At 36.5% G+C, this 20,381-nt stretch overlaps 1 long non-coding RNA gene across 1 annotated transcript; it reads right to left on the bottom strand.

The window, feature by feature from the left end:
- Window positions 1-930: 930 nt before the first annotated feature.
- LOC106027573 (uncharacterized) lies at window positions 931-13,747 on the bottom strand. Its single transcript, XR_001201162.3, has 4 exons — window positions 13,642-13,747; window positions 12,320-12,421; window positions 2,311-2,498; window positions 931-1,480 (listed from the first exon to the last, which is right to left on the bottom strand). It is a non-coding gene; the product is annotated as an uncharacterized LOC106027573 (long non-coding RNA).
- Window positions 13,748-20,381: the final 6,634 nt, after the last annotated feature.

Raw genomic sequence — 20,381 nt, 5'->3', positions numbered from 1 at the left:
TGCATACAGTATAAGGGGCTGCAATCTTGTCTCCTTCCTTTGTTGCTTTTGCAGCTATCTTATGTGTGCCCTGAACTGTTCTCCATTATGGCCTTCTGTCATGTGCTTCTCTGGCCTGGAACCAGGCAACTATGCACCAAAACCTCTATAAACTATGAGCCAAAATAAATCTTTCTCCTCTTAACTTTGGGTGTTGGATATTTGGGATATTTAGAAAACACCATTGATTAACAAACTGACCAGCCCAGGATCTTGCTTATAGCTGATATCAAAAATATTTGTAGAGGGAGCAACAGCATACATAATTACACTTCAATTACAGCCAAGTTTGTTTCTTCTTTTGTTGCCAAATGGGATCAACGTTGCCCCTGCAAAGAAGAAATGGAACTCTCACTCACTGTAGCTGGGAGTAGGTTCTTGACTTCACCATAGAAAGGATAGTGTAGGACTCACCCTCCGATTTACTAGGCAGAATCAAAAAAGTACACACTCACAAAGGAGGAGAAGTCTGAGGGACAGTGTGCTATGGTCTGGGGCTGGCCATACCTTTGTGGTCTTGGGAGTGACTCCAAGACAGATGATTAGGATATATGCTCCTAGGGTCTGAGCACCTATTACTAGACTAGTTCAAAAGGCAAACGAGGTAGTATACTTCAAGTATAGATATACAGTACCCAATTAGTAGTACCATTTCTTAAAGTTGGAAGTCTGTGGAATTTGTGGATCTATAGTACCAATAGAAATACACATGCCCAATTTACAGATTTATTGCATTTTTTTAAGACAGTGAGTCAATTAGAAGAAAATAAAAGCTTAGAGAAATAAAAGTGCCTTGTATCCTTGAATGACCTTGAACCTAAAGCTTTAATTTTCTTAAAATACAATTTTAAAATTACAGTTTTCCTTGTCTCCTTTCTACCTATTTTTATTTTCTCTATCCTACTTCACTTTGACTTATATAACAAATTTGAAACTATGAGCCATGTACGCACCTTCTACTGGTTACCAGGGGAAAAATTATTAAATAATAATAAGGAAATCACTGTTTTACCCTGTTCCATAATAAAACTTTCTCTTTTAAATAAATGATCAATACATTAGAGACTTTCAGTAATTTCTTTAACCATACTTTACTATAATCACACAGAGACAAAACAAATAAATTGTATGTCAAGATGGCATAATTTACTGTCCCCAGGCCTCACTGCTGTGAAATTCTGGGGAGCTGCTTTCTTGGCTTCAGGCAGCTGACCGCCATATTGTTGGAAATTACAGCTGGTACAAATTTGGCCTCCACTCTCCTGAACCCAGTTCCAGATCTCCTCACACCTGGTATCTAATGTCTGGCTGCTGAATTTAACTGGTGGCTCCATTCAAATAGCATGTGGGTGCCTTGCTGGATGCTGTCATCTCCTTCTGCCATCTTGTCTCTCTTCTTTGAATCCCATCCACACGCATCAACAAGGGTGAGCCTGAAAACCTACGAACACAAACACGGGAAGCATAGCAGAAACAGTAGTCAATGTCTTTTTAGGGTAAGTAAAACTACTCAGCTGCCTTCTATTAACTTCCCAACTCACAAGCCCGCTTCCAGTTTGCTAGTGTCTCTGAAATAGTTTGATATTTGAGGACCAGTTAACCTTATTTTAATTTTTGGTCTTTGTTGTTATGTTGCTTAATATGTTGTCTTCATGCAAAGCACATTTACTTCTATAACTAAACTTTTTTAATATAGGGAAATATGCTTAGTGTTTTCTTCATGAAGCACAGAATAAACAGCTGCACTCAAATATTACCCTCATTTTCTTTCTAGTCAGCTTTACATTGTAACATATAAGAAAAGAGAAATCTACTGAGACAGAACTATCTTTATAACCCCTGTGGACTTGCCCTTTCCCTCATCCCCAATTTCAGAAAAAAAAAATAATAATACAAAGCTTCATGCTGGCAAGTTAATCACAGTCAGGGAGAGAATGAGCTCAACTGTGTATGTAAAAACTTAGTTGTTTTTCTTTGATTTATCCGATAGCATCGCACTGGGTCAGTTTCTTGTTTATGCTGTCTTTATTGTTTCTGGTCTTAGAACAATAAACATCCCTAAGTGGTTTCAATTACAGCAGCAAAACTGTGCAAATGAACTTTGGCTTTGTTTCATATTGAATAGAGGGTTTTTATGATTTTATAAATGGTGATGATGTTTAGGAATCTTGCCAGACCTGTTCTATAAACAGTGAAGAGTCACATTTGCCAGCACCAAGTATCTGTAATCACCCAAGTATCTTTCCCTTGATATGGATAAAATATTTTTACCTTGTTCTATGGAGATGGATATGAATGATCAAATTATCTGTGGATTCAGCAACAACTTGCACAAACAAAATATTGGAACATTCTCTCTGGTAATGTATTTGTAAGCCGGTGCCTGATCTTTCCGCGTGTCCTCCTTAATTGCAGGAAAGTATTATCTGGGAGTTACTCATTTTTAACAAATTCATTGCCTGTTGATATCAGAAGCAATAAATTATCTTATGCTGTGTTACACACACACACACACACACACACACACACACATACTGCTTCCCAATGTAAGTGGTTTCACAAAATAAAGTTTATACATAAAACTATATACACAGGGAGACCCCTTTCCTCATGTTCCACAGTCACCTGGGAAAAAACAGTTCTGGAAATTCCCACACCAACAACTACATCCTCCAGAACTAGTAACACAGGCCATCCATGCAGACGGCATGGGGGGAAGTCTATCTCCCACTGGCCATGCAGCATGGCACAGTCAGACATAATGCATTACAGGAAAAAAACAGTTTCAAATTTACAGAATGTTCTGGTGCCGTCATTTACTAGTAAATACGTTAATCAGCATGGCGGGATGGGCTGACATAACAAAATACAACAGGCTGGGTGGCTTAAACAACAGAAATTTATTTTATTGCAGTTCTGGAAGCTGAAAGCCCATCATAGTGCCAGCAATTTTGGTTTCTCCTGAGGCCTCTCTTCTTGGCTCACAAATGGTTCTCTTCTTATTGTGTCCTTGCATGGCCTTTCTCAGTGCACAAAAATGCTTTGTGTCTTTCTTTCTATTTTTCTTTTTTTCTTACCTTTAGTCTTCTTTCTTCCCTTTCCCTCTCTTTCTTTCGAGGTTGTCTACATAAGCCACAAGTAAGACTGTGCAGTACTATAAAGTCTAACCGTAGGACTCCAAGTCTGAAGTATGCAAAAATTTCCAAAGTACAGGAAAAAAAAATTTGATTCAAGTTTATTTGGGGACTTTAGTAGAAAACATTAAGTAGAATATTTTGAACATCGCCTATCTTGTTCAAACTAGCTGTTTCAAATTTTTGCAAAGTATGCTATCTCAATTATCTTTAAATATGTTTAAAAAGAAAAATTTCAGGCAAAAACTAATATCAAAATGGGAATTAATCTAACTGAGGAATTACTTGCTCTGTGAAGACCATTACTTATTATTCATTTGAACTGTTAACTCAGCAGAATTTTTTTAAGAAACTATTTGTGCTTAGCATTCTCAAAATGTGGTTTTGTATGTTGCACTTTTAACTCTAAACATGTAACAATTTATAATTTTTGTGTATCGTACTTCTAACAAGTTAATCTTACCAAGCTTCAATCTCACTGCATGCATAAAAAAAGATAGCAAGACTGACATTTTACTTTAACAGAGGATAATATTTGAAAGTGGTCTGTAAATAGGCAATTGCATAAAATGTGATAAAAGCCAACCTTAGAAGATAGTGATCACTAAGATGTCAAAATGAAGTTTTACGAGGGACTGGCAGGGATGTGAACTATCAACAGAGAAAGGCTGTTAATTTTTGTTTCATTTGTAGTTGTCTCTGCTGTAGATACGTAAACAAATTCAGTAATTTAATTTGGATTTCTTTCATTGGATCCTTTATTAGATCCTAGAGCTATATTTAAACTAATACAAATCATGTGAGTCAACTTAATACAACAGCAAGTGCTGGTAACATTAAAACTAATCAATTTAAAATGTATAGCATATGTGCTGTTACTGCATAACCTAAAAAGAAAATTTTTTCTTGCTGCACATATGTTTCTGCTGACAAAGCAGAATACTGTCAACAGAAATTCTAAGGAATATTAGATGCCATTTAAGAAATAAAAAATGGGACTTCCAAGAGAACATGGTGGCTAGATAACAGCAGCTACGCAGGCTCTCTGAGATAGCCAGCTTAGAATCCAGGAATGGTGCGGTGTGGGGAGTCCTAAGCCAGGGGAGATATACTCTGCTGACCCAGGAACGAACTAAGCTGAGAGAAACCAACTGGAAATGCAATCCCAGTGCTACAACCAGAACAGATAAAATCTCAGCGCTGAAGCTGGAACCCGCACCACTGGAAGCCGCGATTTGAATTTCCTGCCACCGCTGCTGCGTCTGAATCGGCACAGCAAGGAGAGAGACACACAAAAGCTCTGAGAGCAGGAATCAGCGAATGGACTTGAGAGCAGGACTGGCGAGAGCCCTGCATCGACCTGCAGTGAGTGAGAGGAACGGGGACCCTTCCATAGACTAGGAGGCTCCAATAGAGTACATTCTGGGACCATACGGACTAGCCAGAACAGGACGCTGCAGTGACTATAGTCGCATATTCCCCTCTCAAGTAGGATTGGTGGGGAGCGCACGGGCTGGGTGACCCTCGGACGAAGACCCAGTAGGGCTAGCCCAAACCATGTCCCAGCACCTTGGTGGCACACCCTAGCAGTGAAGTCTTCAGTAGGTTGACTGAACTGGAGGGGCAGGCCCAGCAGAGGCTGCCCATGTCTGTGTCTCCCTAGTACACTGTAGTGGGCAGGAACACCTAGCCAGCGCAATTCAAACAAACTGTAACAGACAAAAACAAAACTGGACCTCCTATATGTGCTTGTATGGAAGGAACAAAAAGTATAGGAAAAGGGAGCAACAAGAAACGGTCCTCAGTCCCCAATCAGGAGAACACTGATCCAGGAAAGGTAAATGCAAATGAGAATGAGGGCAGAAAACATGCAATATCAGGCACGGCACCAATAGACATAAAGCGATATCTCTGGAGCTTCAAAGACAGGTTCAAAAGTGAAGTATTTAATGAAGTAAGGCAAGATATAAACAGAATAGTTAGAGAAATGCTAAGCACCGCACAAGAAAAAACAGATGGTGGAATGGAAGAACAGAAAAAAAGGGGAGAATTATTTGACGGAGAAAATAGAGAAAACAGAATATGTGAAGCAGGTTCAGAGAGACTACCAGGAAACTAAAAACTCTATCAAAGGTTGGCATAACAGCTTGAAAGAAACTAAGGATAGAGTATGTGAACTGGAGGGCAGATTTGCAGTGTGGGAGCATGAAATGAAAAACTTATTTAAAATAACAAGAAAACAAACAGCAATGATACAAAGGCTAGAAGATGATAAGAAGATCTACAACTTAAGAATTAAGGACATAAAAGAAGAAGTAGGGACACAAACAAATGAACTACAAAAGCTATTCACAGAAATAATCCAGGAGAATTTCCCTAATTTAACAAAAGGTAAAGATACTCAGATGTATGAGGCATACAGGACCCCAGGCACCTACAACCCAAACAGAGCTACACCCAGGCATATAATAATCAAAATTCCAGAAATCCAATATAAGAACAGAATATTAAAAACCAGCAGAGACAAGAAACAGATCACTTATAAGGGAACACCCATCAGAATTACAGCACAAACCATCAAATCATGAAGAGCGTGGGGGGAAATAATTCAAGCTTTGAAAGATAACGTCTAGCCAAGATTGATATATCCTGCACAACTGTCCCTAGAAATTGATGGAAAAACAAGGTGCTTTCAGGATAAAGAGGAACTAGGGGAATTTGCAACCACCAATTCAACTCTACAGAGAATACTGCAGGATAGTCTACAAAAGGAAAATACCAAGATTCCAGAAACTGTGGCAGAGAGGCCACAATGAATGGAGCACAAAGGGAAATGAAGAAGACAAACTGACAACTAATGACAGAAAAAGAGCTCAACAGAAATGAGGCAGAGAAGGTTGGATGGTGGGAACAGCTATTTTGGAGAAAACAAGATATCATAATAAGTGCTGATTTAGTATCATCTTGTTTTGAAGTCCCATCAAGCTTTTGCTCTTTTGTCTCCATTGGTCTTAACAGGTTGTATCTTATTGGATTTTATTACATGTGATAATATAAACAAAAAATTTATAGACAAGGAGATTATACAGAAGCCATTGTTCATTTTCTATTAGTTGATTCTAAATACCCTATAATCCTGTCATTCTCTTGAATGGTTTTACATTGTCTTGATATGTTTGATGCGACAGTACACGAAATTATACTCAAAGATTTCAAGGAAAGAGACACTATGGTAATTACTTTTATGTTGGGATATCTTGTGGTGAAACACTATTTTGCTTAAATTGTTATGTTTTGACCTGCGCTGTTTTATTGTTATGTCCTCTTTTATCTCAATCCCCTTTTTTTATTATTTACTTTTTTATTTTTATCTTTTTAATTAAGGGTAAAATAAAAAATAACAGGATATATTATAGTAACCCACTTTGATTTCCTATTAACTTGATTTGAAATCCTGTATTGCTCTCACCATCTTGCTTTGACTGATTTTCCTCTATTCTGTTTTGCTTGATAGTACCAAGTTTGAAAGTATAGGCAACAACTGTGAAGACAGTAAGATTCACTATGACGCCCATTTTGGTTTGACTATTATCTTCTTTTGAAGTCCTGAAATGTCTCCAATGTTTCGGTTTTATTGGTTTTTTTCTTTACTGTTTTGTTCAATTTTATTATAACTGATGATATAGGTAATTCTTTTTAAGATAACAAGAGGCATTATGGTAACCATTGTTGATCACCTTGTATTCTGTTTTTACATTATATATTATGTCCATCCTTTTGATTTGACTGACTTTGCTTTGTTATGTCACATTTGGTTTTACTCTCTTCAAAAAAAATAATAACTGTGGGAGTAATAAAACTCAAAATGTGTAATTGTCATTGTACAAGAGAGAGGAAAAGAAAGTGATCTATAGGATATAACTGCATGTATATTTAAGTGTATAAGATAGATAACCATATTACTGAGTTTTGTTGGATCATTGAACAGAACTGTAAACACAGTCTGTTTGAATGTCTACTTTATATGCTTTAATTTTGTAATGTGAACAACTACTTCTAAGATGACAATATGTAATCTATCAACTAGTGATTTCCTACTATTTATTTTTTCTGAAATTCTGTATAACTTGTGCCCTTTTTCTATTTTTTTCTTTTTCTCCTTAAATAAAAAAAAAAGAAATGAGAAATGAAGCTTATTCTTCCTCCCTGTTGGTAAGCACCCGCAGCATGGGCCAGGAGGAGAACCAGCACTCTGAGATCCCACCATGGTGGGACTTAGGCAGTTTATTCTTCCGCCCTCTTGGTAAGTGCCCCTGGCTTACCAAGGAGAGGAGAACCAGGGACTTGGTGCTTAGTCTGAAAATCAAACATCCTCCCCCAACCCATAGCTACTGGGGATAGATGTCTCAGCATCTCTTGAGAAAATGACCATATGCAATATAGCAAATATGGGGGATTTCCTTCTATCTTCTGTTTGAAGGCAAAAATTGTTTTCACTATTTTGTTATGTTTCTTTTGTTTTATTCAATATTCTCAATTGGTTATATAATATTCTGTTTTTGGTTTGATTTTGCTATACCTAATTGACTGGACAACTATTGTGAAGATAACAAGATATAGTATACTACATATTACTACCATCCCAGTATCCTACTGAAGTTCTGTACCAATTTCACTGCATTGTCTCAACAGGCTTTGTTCTGTCTTGTTCTGTTATATTTTTACTACTTTCAAAATAAAATTTAAAAAAAGAAGTAAGAAATGGAAAGTGCTAGTATAATAAAATGCAAGATTATAGGACAGTTTAGTTTTTGAACTGAGATGATACAAAAGGTGCGATTTGTGGGATGGTTTGAATTTTACTACATTTAAAAGTAATTACATCATTGATATTAACAAACAATATATAAAGCATTCTATTCTTAACATTTTTAAGAGCATTCTTTTTTCTTAAGGGAATCCTTTATGAAAATATTGAGTGGCAATTATTCATGTTGAACAACTGAAATCTTTCCCCAGCCTTAAAAAAGAAAACTGAAACTTCATATTTAAATTTCTCCCTTGTTGCATCTAAAACTTATTTAAGCTAAAATTTCGCTCACCTTGATTGACATAGTCTTCTCTGCCTTCCAATCTCATCTTGCCTCTTTGAAAATGCATTGATCCTGTTCTCTGATCCCATTTCCTGTGCTTCCCATAACTCTATGATGTTCTATCTTTGGTACTCTTTCATGTTTAATTTCTATGCTTGCTCCCTGTAGAGTTTCAACTACCTCCACAATTTACTTTAAATTCAAATTTAAGTAATACTTCCTTCCAACTGCCCCTAAAGGTTCAACAAAAGCTTGACTGTATCATAGAAACCATTCTGTTGGCCTCCCATTCTGTCATCTACAACATATTAATTTCTTTCTTTGCATGAGTTCCCATATCACTTTCAGTCACTTTCCCTGCACGTATAATCTGAGATGTAATTATTTTTGTACTTGCTTTATTTCTCTAATAGACTATAAAATGCATGAAGTCATGTGTGTTTTTTGTCATACATATCTTTTTAGTCATTGTATGTAATCAAATATGTTAAAATTAGGCAACAGATTAAAATAAATCTGTACTTTCATAAATAAATTCATTAAGTTTATGAATTGTATTTGGCTATTTTAAAATGTTTCAATAACATTTATCCTAAATGCATGTAATTCCATTAGATCTCATTGATAAAAGCAGACTCTCAGATAGTACTTATTTTATTAGGTAGAATAACCTATGTTTTGAGGAAATATTTACACTTCAAAAAATATTCAGAAGAGATGTGTACCACTTTCCCACTGCTGCTATAAAATGTTACCACAAACAGTGGCTTACAGTCACAAGAATGTACCATCTTTTCATTCTAGAGGTAAGGTGTCTAAAGCCAGTTTCAGTGAGCTAAAATCCAGGCGTCAGTATGACTGGTTCCCTCCGGAGGCTCAAGGAGATGCATCAGCTTTTTGCTCCTTCCAGCGGTAGAGGTTGCCCACATTTTTTTTTTTTTTTTTTTTTTTTGGCTTTCTCTAAGTCAGTAGATAACATTTTGTCTCTTTTCTAACTCTTATTGCCCAGAAAGCCCACACTCTCCATTTGAACTGAAACTTGTTTTAAATACAATAAGAAAGCAGTAGTGTTCTAGGAAAGAGAAATGGTACATAAATACTGTCGTGTCCTTTCCTATTCTGTTACTTCCTTGTGTTCATCAAAATTTTTGTGCTGAAAGTGATGACAAAGAAGGAACTGGGAAGACAAGGCAACCACACGTAGTTCTTCCAATCCTTCCTTTCTCTTCTTCCATGAGCCAAAAGCAGAAAATGGTGGTAGAATATGTGCATATCAAAAAGCGCTATGAAATCAGTTGAATCAGTTTTAGGTAGCATTTCTACTGTTCTAGTAGTACCAAAATATACAAGCATGTGTGGGCTGCAAATTATGAAATGCATAATTTTGGTGATTCTAAGAAAGAATTAAATGACTTTAAATTTGCATTAATACTGGTATTATATGACAAATGTTTATAGTAAAATTCACTGAAATGATTTAAAACTTTAATATTTTTAAACCTCAAATAACATTAAATAAAAAATTTTTATAGGTCAGAGGAAAATGTGAAATGAAATAAAAATCTTTATATTTTAGCGCCCTTAGCAGGACTCTGCTGATTTTTTAACAAGGGGTCTTCCATTTTCATTTTAGACTAGAGCCTGCAAATTGCATTAAGGCCCTGCACACCTACTAGCTGGTTGGCTTGAACATAAGATAATTGAAACAGAATTGGGTTACATTAAGATCAAAACCTTGGGGGAATTCAATTACATTTTTTGCTGTCTTTTCCTGCAGACAGCTTAGTTCTAAATATTCACCCCATCATGCAAGTCTCAAAGCTTTCTTTGTTCTACCAGGACTTAAAACTCTAGATAATTTGCCTCTTTCTATACGTCGAAATTTATGTCCTGTATTACTCATTACTTGGACTCCATAACCTTTGATTCTATATTACCAGCCTGCATATTACCTTCTCTCCTACTAAAATAAGAGCCAGTATGTGCAGCATGCTGAGCCCTGTGTGCAAATGGATGAATAAATCCTCTGTGGCCTTAATTATAGGTAATACCATGTTGACTACAACAGATGTTCCCTATGAAAATGTGATAACGCAATCATTTTAATGGATGTGTTGAAATTCAAACATTTTCTTGATAAAAATTGTAAACTCCTAAAAACTGATCACAGCTTTTAAGCTTGTGGTGTATTAGTGGAGCTATTTTTAATGTTGGTAGCAAGATGATACATGGATTTACTTCTGAGTGCAATATTATGTTACCTTATATCTCAAACCAATAGTTCAACAAGATTCTCTTAGAGTCCTTCACAGTTGCATCAAGGGCCAACAGATAGAAGAGGATCAAGGGTACCAGCTGGACAGCAGTCTCAGCCTCTTCCTTATACCACTACTTCAGCCAAAGCAGCTCCATGCAATAATCTAGATTCTTAGGTAAGGTTTACTTTGAAGAAACCACTGTGAGTTTAAAGGGAAACACGGCAAATACTAATTAAAATCTCCTCATCACTTCATAGAATAATTGGATCTCTATGTCACAAAACAATCAAAAGATAAAGCAAACGTGAAGAATTGTCTTAACTAAGTTTCTCCGATCAGCAACTTTTTATAAGATCATCACTGATAGATCAATTAAAATTATGCATTTTATATTCCTCTCACCTAAAAAAAAGACCACTGATTTTAAACTTAGAGCCACTAGAGAATCTAAAATAGAAAAAACAATGACATCAAGAAGTGGAGAGTAGAATAATAATTACCGAAAGTTAAGGGGTGAATGAGAAGGGGGATCAATGTACCAAGATGCAATTAGATAGGATAAACAAATTCTGGCATTCCACATACTAGAAGGGCAAGAATAGTCAACAATAATGAGCTTTATAGTTTGAACTAGCTAGAAGAATTTTGAATGCTTCCCTATAAAAAAGATTAATGCTTAAAGTGATTGATACATTAATCATCCTGATTTGCTTAATATCATTGTATAAAGATTTTTTCTACAAAATGGTATCATTTTATATAATTTTTATATGAACACTTAAAATTTGGTAACATTTTTCTATATTATTAGGTGTTCTGATTTCATGTTAATGGATGAATGATGTGTGTCATAATAAAGTATTATACTCAAAACAAATTCCCTATTGATAGGAGTATCTTTGCATAAGGGATTTGATACTTCTCATAGCTCTATCTTTTTAATATCTTTTTATACTTTTCACACTTTAAATTTTCATGCTTTTCATACTTTAAATTTTTAGAGGATTATTAGGTCAAACCCTAAGGAAATGTTAAAGCTTTGACCATTTTTATAAAAGTTCATAGGTAGACTTTTATAGATTACAAATAACTTCTTCCATTGTGTGAAGACGTTTATGCATCCCATTACTCTTATTGATTACGACTTTTTAAAGAAATATTTATGCTTGCCCTGCTGATATTGAGTATAAATATGTAACTTGTTTTGAACAATGGCATCTAAGAAATTGTTACCTATAACCATATTCAAGTAAATAAGAAATTGTTACCTATAACCATATTCAAGGTTTACAATTGATCATTATTTTGTCTTCAATTGTGTTATTTATTGTTTTAAATAACAACTGCATGCCCCAGCTGAGGAGTGTTCCATCAGGTTAGTGTGCATAAGGAAAATAATCCATGCAACAGTGCTGTGGGGGAGTTTAGCACCTACCAACCTACTACAGTGACCCCTAACTAATAAATGTAGTCACTATAACAGCCAATAGTGGAACCACCACAAAAGAAGGGAAATGCATACACATGTAAGAAAAATGCCTCCCTTGGTACAAACTACTCATATCTGCAGGTTGTTGTGACCTGGAGAATGTTGACCACACAGATGGCTGCACTTCCTCACATTTATCCTGTCTCCATATTTTCCGCGACTCTATCCTACATGGACCAGCAAATTTGTATTGTCAGTACTGATAGTACTACACACACACACACACACACACACACACACACACACACACACACGGTTACAATATTATTTACTTCTTGAATAATAAGATTTATTGGAAAGAGTCACCTGTTCTTCTCATGCAGATCTAAATTAGCCTTCAGAGATCAAGAAAAGGAGACTGGCAGGGGTTTCTAATGGAGGCTGGGATGCACAGCTGGGAAGAGTCACCTGCATGGATAGAAGAGTGTGTGATTTGTACTTTCCCTCCTCCAAAGCACTCAGTCTTTCTGATCAGCTTTTCTGGATCGTGGGTAGGGGTATAGAAGAAGACTAGGGAAAAATTAGCTTTCAAATCTACTGACAAATATCAAGTAGGAGTCAGCCTCTTATTGCACGTATGTTTGTAATATGGCTGCAGATCCTCCTATTGGAAGGTGAAATCTGTTTCTTCACCTCTTGAATTTGAATTGGACTCTGAAATTGCCTAGCCAACATAATTTGACAGAAAATATTTTGCCAATTCCAAGCTTAGGTCCCAGAGGTCTTGCATATTTCCTCCCACTTTCCTGGAATCTGCCATTTGACCAGGCCACCACATACATAGAGATAAATCCATTTATCTCAGCAGAAGCCACCACAGCGAGTTTATAGTTGCCTGGTCCCAGACATGTGAGAAAGCCCAGCTGAGACCAGTGGAATCATCTATGAACTACAGCCAGCCAAATGGCCAAGCCTCAAGCTTCTTAGATGATTTATTGACTTGAACGGAATAATAAATGCTTACTATTTTACGGTGATTTTTATGGTGGTTTGTTATCCAGAAAAAACTAATGTCACACTGTTTAGTATAAATGGCTAGACTAATACTTATATCATTTTGCACTCTCATTGGTTCTATAGCAGGATATTTATACCCTCGTATCCTTATTATTTTCTAAAATAATTCTCAATTTACACGTTTCATAGCTTCTCTTTGGTGGGTAATATAAATGGATTGCTGATAAGTCAGACACAGAACACTTGAAATAGATTTTTTTTAGTGAGTAAAAAGTGAGCCTTAGTTATGCAAAACTCAGTCCAAGACATAAAAAGTTCTATTTGATTTTGTAAGTCAGTGGCCCTTAAAATAAAAAAATTGCCTTATATAACCTCCCCAACCTCCTACCATACATAGCCTCCCAGCAGTCATGGTCTAATTTCTCTCTATAGGAGTTATAGACATAAAGGGAAAAAGTATTATACTGAATTACAAGCTCTGTTTTAAGAGCAAATTTAAGATAAAACCTTTAATGTAGACAAGAGTTGGCCTAAAACCAGATGGTGAGAAAATAAACTAAAGCAGAATTCCCAAGTTAAAATCTACAAGAAGGGAAGGCCAAGCAGAACTGTAGGTCCAGGCTCAATGCAAAGCATTACAAACTAATTAAATAGGAAAAGAGAGGTCTCACCTCATTTGTGATTGAGATCTGACATTTCTCCAAATCCATTTACCCAGGAAATATATTTTATTCAAGCTTAAAAATAGAGCCTGTGAATTAGGAAGAAATGCATTGTATAAGCCCATTTACCACTTCTCATACCACTATACCACATAGTAGGTAAATTATGAGGACTGAGTTCAGCTTCTGGTCCTGGAAGACCAGGAACAAGGAGCAAATGGTGATGGCCTCTTACTGGCTGAGCCCTGATACGACAGATATCATGATGAGAGACAAGCAATGCACGTGTACACATGTATCTTCTGGTCCCTCTTCCTCTTCTCATACATCTACAAGTATATTCAATCATGAGGGCTCCACCTTGATAACATTTACTAATCCTAAGAACTTCTTAATAGCCCCAACTCTAAGCGTCATAATTTGATTAAGTTTCCTTCTGCTTACTACCTCACAATGAGGATTGAATACCAATAAGTATTGGACAGGACAAATAATGTCTACCTATTCCTTTGCAGCCCAATTAAGGGTCATGAAGAAGTTTGTGAGAAATGTAGAACTGCATGTGCATACATCGGAGTGAGCAAGACCAGTTTCTCAGAGTTTCAAACAGTATCCTGAGCAGGACTGGTGCTGATGAATGGAGCACATTGTTTATTTGTTTGCAAGTACATGTGTGTTGTTGATGTTTATGTCTCCTCATTTAGTCAGATCTTTTTTAATATTTTTATTGTGGTAAGAACATTTAATATGAGATCTAAACCCTTAAAAAATTTTAAGGGCACAATAAGTATTGTTAATGATAGGCATGATATTGTATTACAGATTTCTCAAAGATATTTATCTTGCATAACTGAACTTTATACCCACCAATTAGCAACTCTCCATTTCTCTTTTCCTCACCAGTCCCAGACAAGGCACCCTCCTACTCTATGCTTCCATGAGTTTGACAATGTTATATGCTTGATAAGTGGAATCACGCACTAGTTATGCATTTGTGACTATCTTATTTTACTTAGCACAATGTCACCAAATTTCATTCTTGTGGTTGCATATGTCAGGATTTTCTTCTCTCTTAGGGCTAAATAATATTTCACTGCATAGAAATGCCACGTCTTTTTATTTGCTTATCTGTCAATAATAATTTAGCTGTTCCACATCTCATCTATTGCAACCAACGCTGCAACGAATAAAGTGTGAAAACATCTTTTCAAGATCCTAATTGAACCTCTTTCAGATCAATGCACAAGAGAGAGATTGCTTGGATCGTATGGCAGTTCTATTTTTAAGATTTTGAGAAAGCTCCATACTGTTCACAGCTGCTACACTGTTTTATCTATAGTCTAGAAGAGTTTTAATTTCTCCACATCCTCACCAACATGTATTTTGGGCTTTGTTTTTTTTTGTTTTTGTGTTGGCCATTCTAATGAATGTGCAGTAATACTTCATTTTAGTTTGTATTCACTTCTCCTAAGAAGGCATAAAACAGCCAACAGCGATCCTTCATTAATAATGAAGGACATGTAGATCAAACTCATCTGTTTTTTTTTGTTTGTTTGTTTGTTTGTTTTTTTACGCAGGATCTATGATTTTGGAGTTAAATAAACCTGAAGCATTTTGGCATCACTTAGGGCAAATAAGTCTTAAGAAAGACTGGTACTAATAAAAGAAGATTGAAAACCCTGTTTTCCTGACTGGTGAAAAAGAAAAGAATAATGAGTACATTAAACTGGAAAATCACTTCACAATATCTACATGTGTTAGCTTTCAGTCCTTGTGACAAAATACCTGAGACTAATTACTTAAAGGAGCAAAGGTTTATTTGACTCATGGTTTCAAAAGTTTCAGTCCATGGTCCTATGATGCCGTTGTTTCTGGCCCCTAGGGAGGCAGAACATCAAAGAAGGCAGCATGTGGTAGAGAAAAGCAGCTCACATCAAGATAGGCAGAAGGCAGGCAGAGAGAATGAAACCTTCAAGACACATCCACAGTGACTTGCCTCCTCCACTACGCATTGCCTCTTGAAAACCGATTCAGCTAATGAACTCAACCAGGAATAATCTATTTGATGATGTTAAAGTCCTCCCTGTTCAGTCATATCCCAAAAGACCATTAGCTGGCAGTCAAGTTTTCAACACAATGAGCCTTGGAAGAGACATTTTTTATTTTAATCATAACACTAGAGATTATATTCATATTTCAGAATTAACCATTGATAATTCAGCCTTATTCATTGTCTATTCTTATTTTTTGCCTATATTATTAGCATATATTTTCTCTTCATGTTTTGTGAAAATTCTTCCATACATTTGGTTTACATTCCAATGTTTAACATCTACTGTTTACTTTCTTCACAATATCTAATCTTCTACTTACTTTCTTTTACTATTTTTAGCATTGACAAAGGGCATTTTCTGCTTGTTTTTTATTTTGTGGATTTCCATCTTCACCCCCACAGGAAGAAACCTACACCAAGCAGCAGGATAAAATTCTACAAATTTAGTTTCCAAACCTACTATTCAACCCTAAAATGTGGCTAATTCATTATAGGTGACCCAGAAAATGTTCAACAACTGACATGGTTCAAAGTCACCGTCTTAACCTATCTGTATGTTGTCCCACTTCTCTGAGCTTTTACTAATTAAGTTTCAAGGACATCTCCTTTCTTACTTGGGCTTTTCCACCATGTCATCATAAAAATAATAAAAGTAATGAACATATTGATATTGCCTGTGAGCTAGTGGATCAAAATTAACACTTCACTTAGAATAAGGGATCTTCAAAGTAGAATTGTATATTTTTTCCATTTTAAAACATAAATGTTTCACTATTGTTAACTTGTTGAATTTAAATTAAGCTTGCTCCCAAAATCTGACTATGTGCCAAGTCTATGAATTATTTGAAATGAGCATAAATTAAAATTTGTGACAAAACAGCACACAAAAATGACATAATTTATTTTGTACATTATACACTGTTACGATGGAGGCTTAGGCTTCGGATGGCTTTTATTTTTCTACAAAAAATATAAGAAGACTGATGAAATAATTAGACAAAATGTTGAAAACCTATAATGGTAAGTTGATTTTCTCTGCTCTGTGTTTACCTGCCGTTTTCTCCAGGAGTCTGAGCCTCAACATCATGCTCAATCTGTACACATAAAAATAAAGAACCATGGAAGAATGTTATTTACCTTTGGATACAGGAATTGGAATGGGGACAGTAAATATGGGTAAGCATATTTTGCCAACTTAATCCACTTTTTGTGATCTGAAAAATAAATAGGATCACAGAACCTCAAATAAATGTAGCTACCTAAAGCTGGCTTAACTGAGATACAAAGAAAATAGAAATTAAGCCAAAGTAATGGCTCCATGATGAATACTTTGCTTCTATTATCCTGTTATTGTACTCTTCAAGTCATTCGCATTGCAAATATTAGACATCCAGCAAGATCTATTATGTAGTTCATTAAATTCATAATTTCACTCATAATTTCTTAATTTGTGTTTCATGCATTTCTTCCCTTTCTCCACATTCCATTTCCTTCACTAGACTCAGTATTCTCATCTCTGCTTTGATGGATGGTCCCTAAAACTGAAGGAAAAGAGCTGAGTGTGGTGGTACATGCCTGTAATCTCAGCACTTAGGAGGCTGAGACAGGAGGATCATTGCAAGTTTGAGACCAGCCTGGGCTACAAAGTGAGCTCAAGGCCCACCTTAACTGCATAGCAAGATCTTGTCTCTAAAAGAAAAAAAAAAAAACAGGAAAAAATCAGATGAGAACAGTTTCATACTCTACCACAAACATCTATCCATCTATGCCAAATCTCTTGTTCTACCTTGTTACAACTTATAAAGGCTCCTTTGTCCAGTCTAAGGCTAACCTCAGCATCTATGCCTCTCCTAACCCATACAGACTTCAGTTTTTTCTTCTTACATAGTTATCTTCTCCCTTTCTATAGAGAGCCAGCCATGCATATTTTTCTATAGTCTATAGGACTACAGGAAAATGACAAGCCATGGCAAGATTGACTCTGACCTGTATTTAACAAAACCACTCTAGTTTTTTATTGCAAATAAGCTAAAGAGGGGTGAATATTATTGGGGGAACCACAATAATATAATTGCAATAAGCCAGCAAACACAGGACAGTAGCATGGGAAACACTAGTGTGAAGATAGTCAGAAGTGGTGCATTCTACTTATGTTTACAGAAGAACAAGCAAGATTTTCTGAAGGATTAGTGTGAGAGAGAAAGTAAGAGTTAAGACAATGTTAAGGTTTCTAACAAGGAAAATACTGAAGTGGAAGAAAACTTCAGTATTCTGTAAAAGGCAACTGAGAGACTGCTGCTACCAGTGGCAAAGAGGTGAGTGTGGTCACCTGAATCCAAGCCGGCAACGCTACAGGAGACAGAATAATGTCGGATGGTACAGATACATCAAGACAAACTGGTGAACATTCAGCATGGATTGTGCGACAACTGCTGATGATTTCTGGCTACAGATGTTAAAAGCCTGATCGGTGGGTATTCAGACAATCAGACAGAAATTGGGTACAGTAGGGGAAGGCAGCCATTAAGAACTTTTCCTATAAAAAGAAAGGAAAATGGAAGAATGGTAAGATAAAGAATTAAGCTCAAGAGAGTAGAATATGTGGATGCTGATGAGACAGCCAGGGGAGAACTAATGTCAAGGAAGTGGGTGGAGTGTGAAGAACTCAAGCCATAAGCTTGAGAGGCCGAAAGGAGAAGGGAGGTAGTGGATGGTCTGGGCTGGCCTCCGCTGGCGGTACAGACGTAGAGAGAGGGAAGGTAGAGGACAAGGTTATTCAACCAGGATGGATGGATGGAGTGGGCTCGTGAAAGCACTCTTCTGATTGCTTCCATTTTCTCCGTGAAATTGAAGCAGCTTCTTGACTTGGACTGAAAGCTGGGGAAAGGTTAAAAGAGAAAAAAAGGCAGTAAATAAATAGATGCTCAGCAGGTAGAAAATGACTTGATAAAAAAAATGCAATCACTAGCCAACATTATCAGGCATCAAAAGCCCATTTAAAGATCACTAATGATAGTAAATTAAGCTGATACTGAGTATATCTTGTAGATATTTTGGGTGCCCAAAATACAGTTGAGATTTTAATGAATAATTCTCACACTCATAGGATCCCCACTTAAGCCCCTACTGAGTTGCTTAGATATTCTCCAACATGTTAATCACCCCTTAGATTATGAAATCCTTAGAAATGTCTTCAGCCGTAAGGAGGAATCCTAAAGAATAAGAGAGTTCACACCACTTCATTTCGGCTGAATTTCATTCTCCTCTTCCACTCCAAAATTCAGTTGTTGAAGTCCTAATACCTCAGAATATGACATGGGGAGGAGGAAATGTACAGAGGTAATTAAGTTAAAATCAGATCACTAGAGTGGACCTTAATCCAATATGACTGATATAAAGAAGAGGAAATTTGGGCACAATTAGTGAAAACTATGTAGAAACACAAAAAAGACAGCCATTGTAAGTCAAAAAGGGAGGCCTAGAAAAAATTCTTCCCCACAGCCCTCAGAGCCAACATGATGACCTCAGGCTTCTAGACTCCAAAACTGTGAGCAAATATATTTCTACAGCTTAACATCCAGCTAGTTTGTGCTATATTGCTATAGGAAACCCCCCAAAAAACTAATACAACACCTAGTAGCAATTCTTAACAAAAGAGGGCAGGAAAAAAACTTTTTAGTCTGCAGTTTTTGGAAAGCAAATTCTTAAGAACCTTTTACCTGAAATTCCATGGAGCAGCAGAGTACAGCATAACTAGTTTTAATCCACTATATTTTATTGGATTTTCCTGGTTCCTTATCTTGACCCTCACTAAATCAGCCCACTTTCTTGGGATAATTTCCTAAAAATAAACTGCAGGCACTCAAGTCCTTGTTTTGTCAAATATTGCACTCAGAAGATTTAAAAATGATGCAGCACAATTGTTTGTATTTCAACAATGACATTTCTTCCTGAATCACTTTCTCTTCTTGACTTTGTGGGATACCGCATATCTGATTTTCCATTTCTTCAAATGCCACAACCTTGGACTTTGACCTCTTCTGTTCAACTTCTTAGGTGGGAATCACCCCTCAGGCTTTGATTTTCTGTGTATTTTCCTGAGGATGTCAGAAAGTCAGTGTTCAGTTCATACCTTATTCGTTCTGTCATCAGGCTTGACATACTAGTCTCTGCCTCTTCCTTGATACACTTTTTTTCTTTTATTTTTTGTTTGTTTTTGTGTTTGCAATAGGGTTTTGCTATGTAGTTCAGGCTAGTTTTGAACTCATTTCTCACTTTGTAGCCCAAGCCGGCCTCGAACTATGGCAGTCCTCCCACCTCAGCCTCCTGAGTGCTGGGATTACAGGGGTGTGTCATCATGCCAAGCTAATACACTTTCTAGATACTTGATAAGTAAGGCATCCATGATGCTCTTTGGTGCTGTGTTTTCCACCCACACCACTTATCATTTTCTCTGTTCTTATTCCTATATTTTCTGTTTTCCTCCATCTTCTAAAATTGGACAGTGAACTTCCGGGAGAACATGGTGGACAGATAACAGCAACTACCGGAGGCTCTCTGAAAAACTAGGCTCAGAAGCCAGGTATGGTGCGGACTAAAGAGACATAAGCAGGTGGAGTTATGCTCTGCTGACTCAGGAACGAACTCGGCTGAGAGAAACCAACTTGGAATGCAGTCCTGGTGCTAAAACAGGAGC

This window comes from Cavia porcellus, unplaced genomic scaffold, assembly GCF_034190915.1.
Source record: "Cavia porcellus strain 051 isolate PalLab524CR breed Dunkin Hartley unplaced genomic scaffold, mCavPor4.1 scaffold_15, whole genome shotgun sequence".
NCBI lineage: Eukaryota > Metazoa > Chordata > Mammalia > Rodentia > Caviidae > Cavia > Cavia porcellus.
This window is presented reverse-complemented; position numbering and strand designations above follow the sequence as displayed.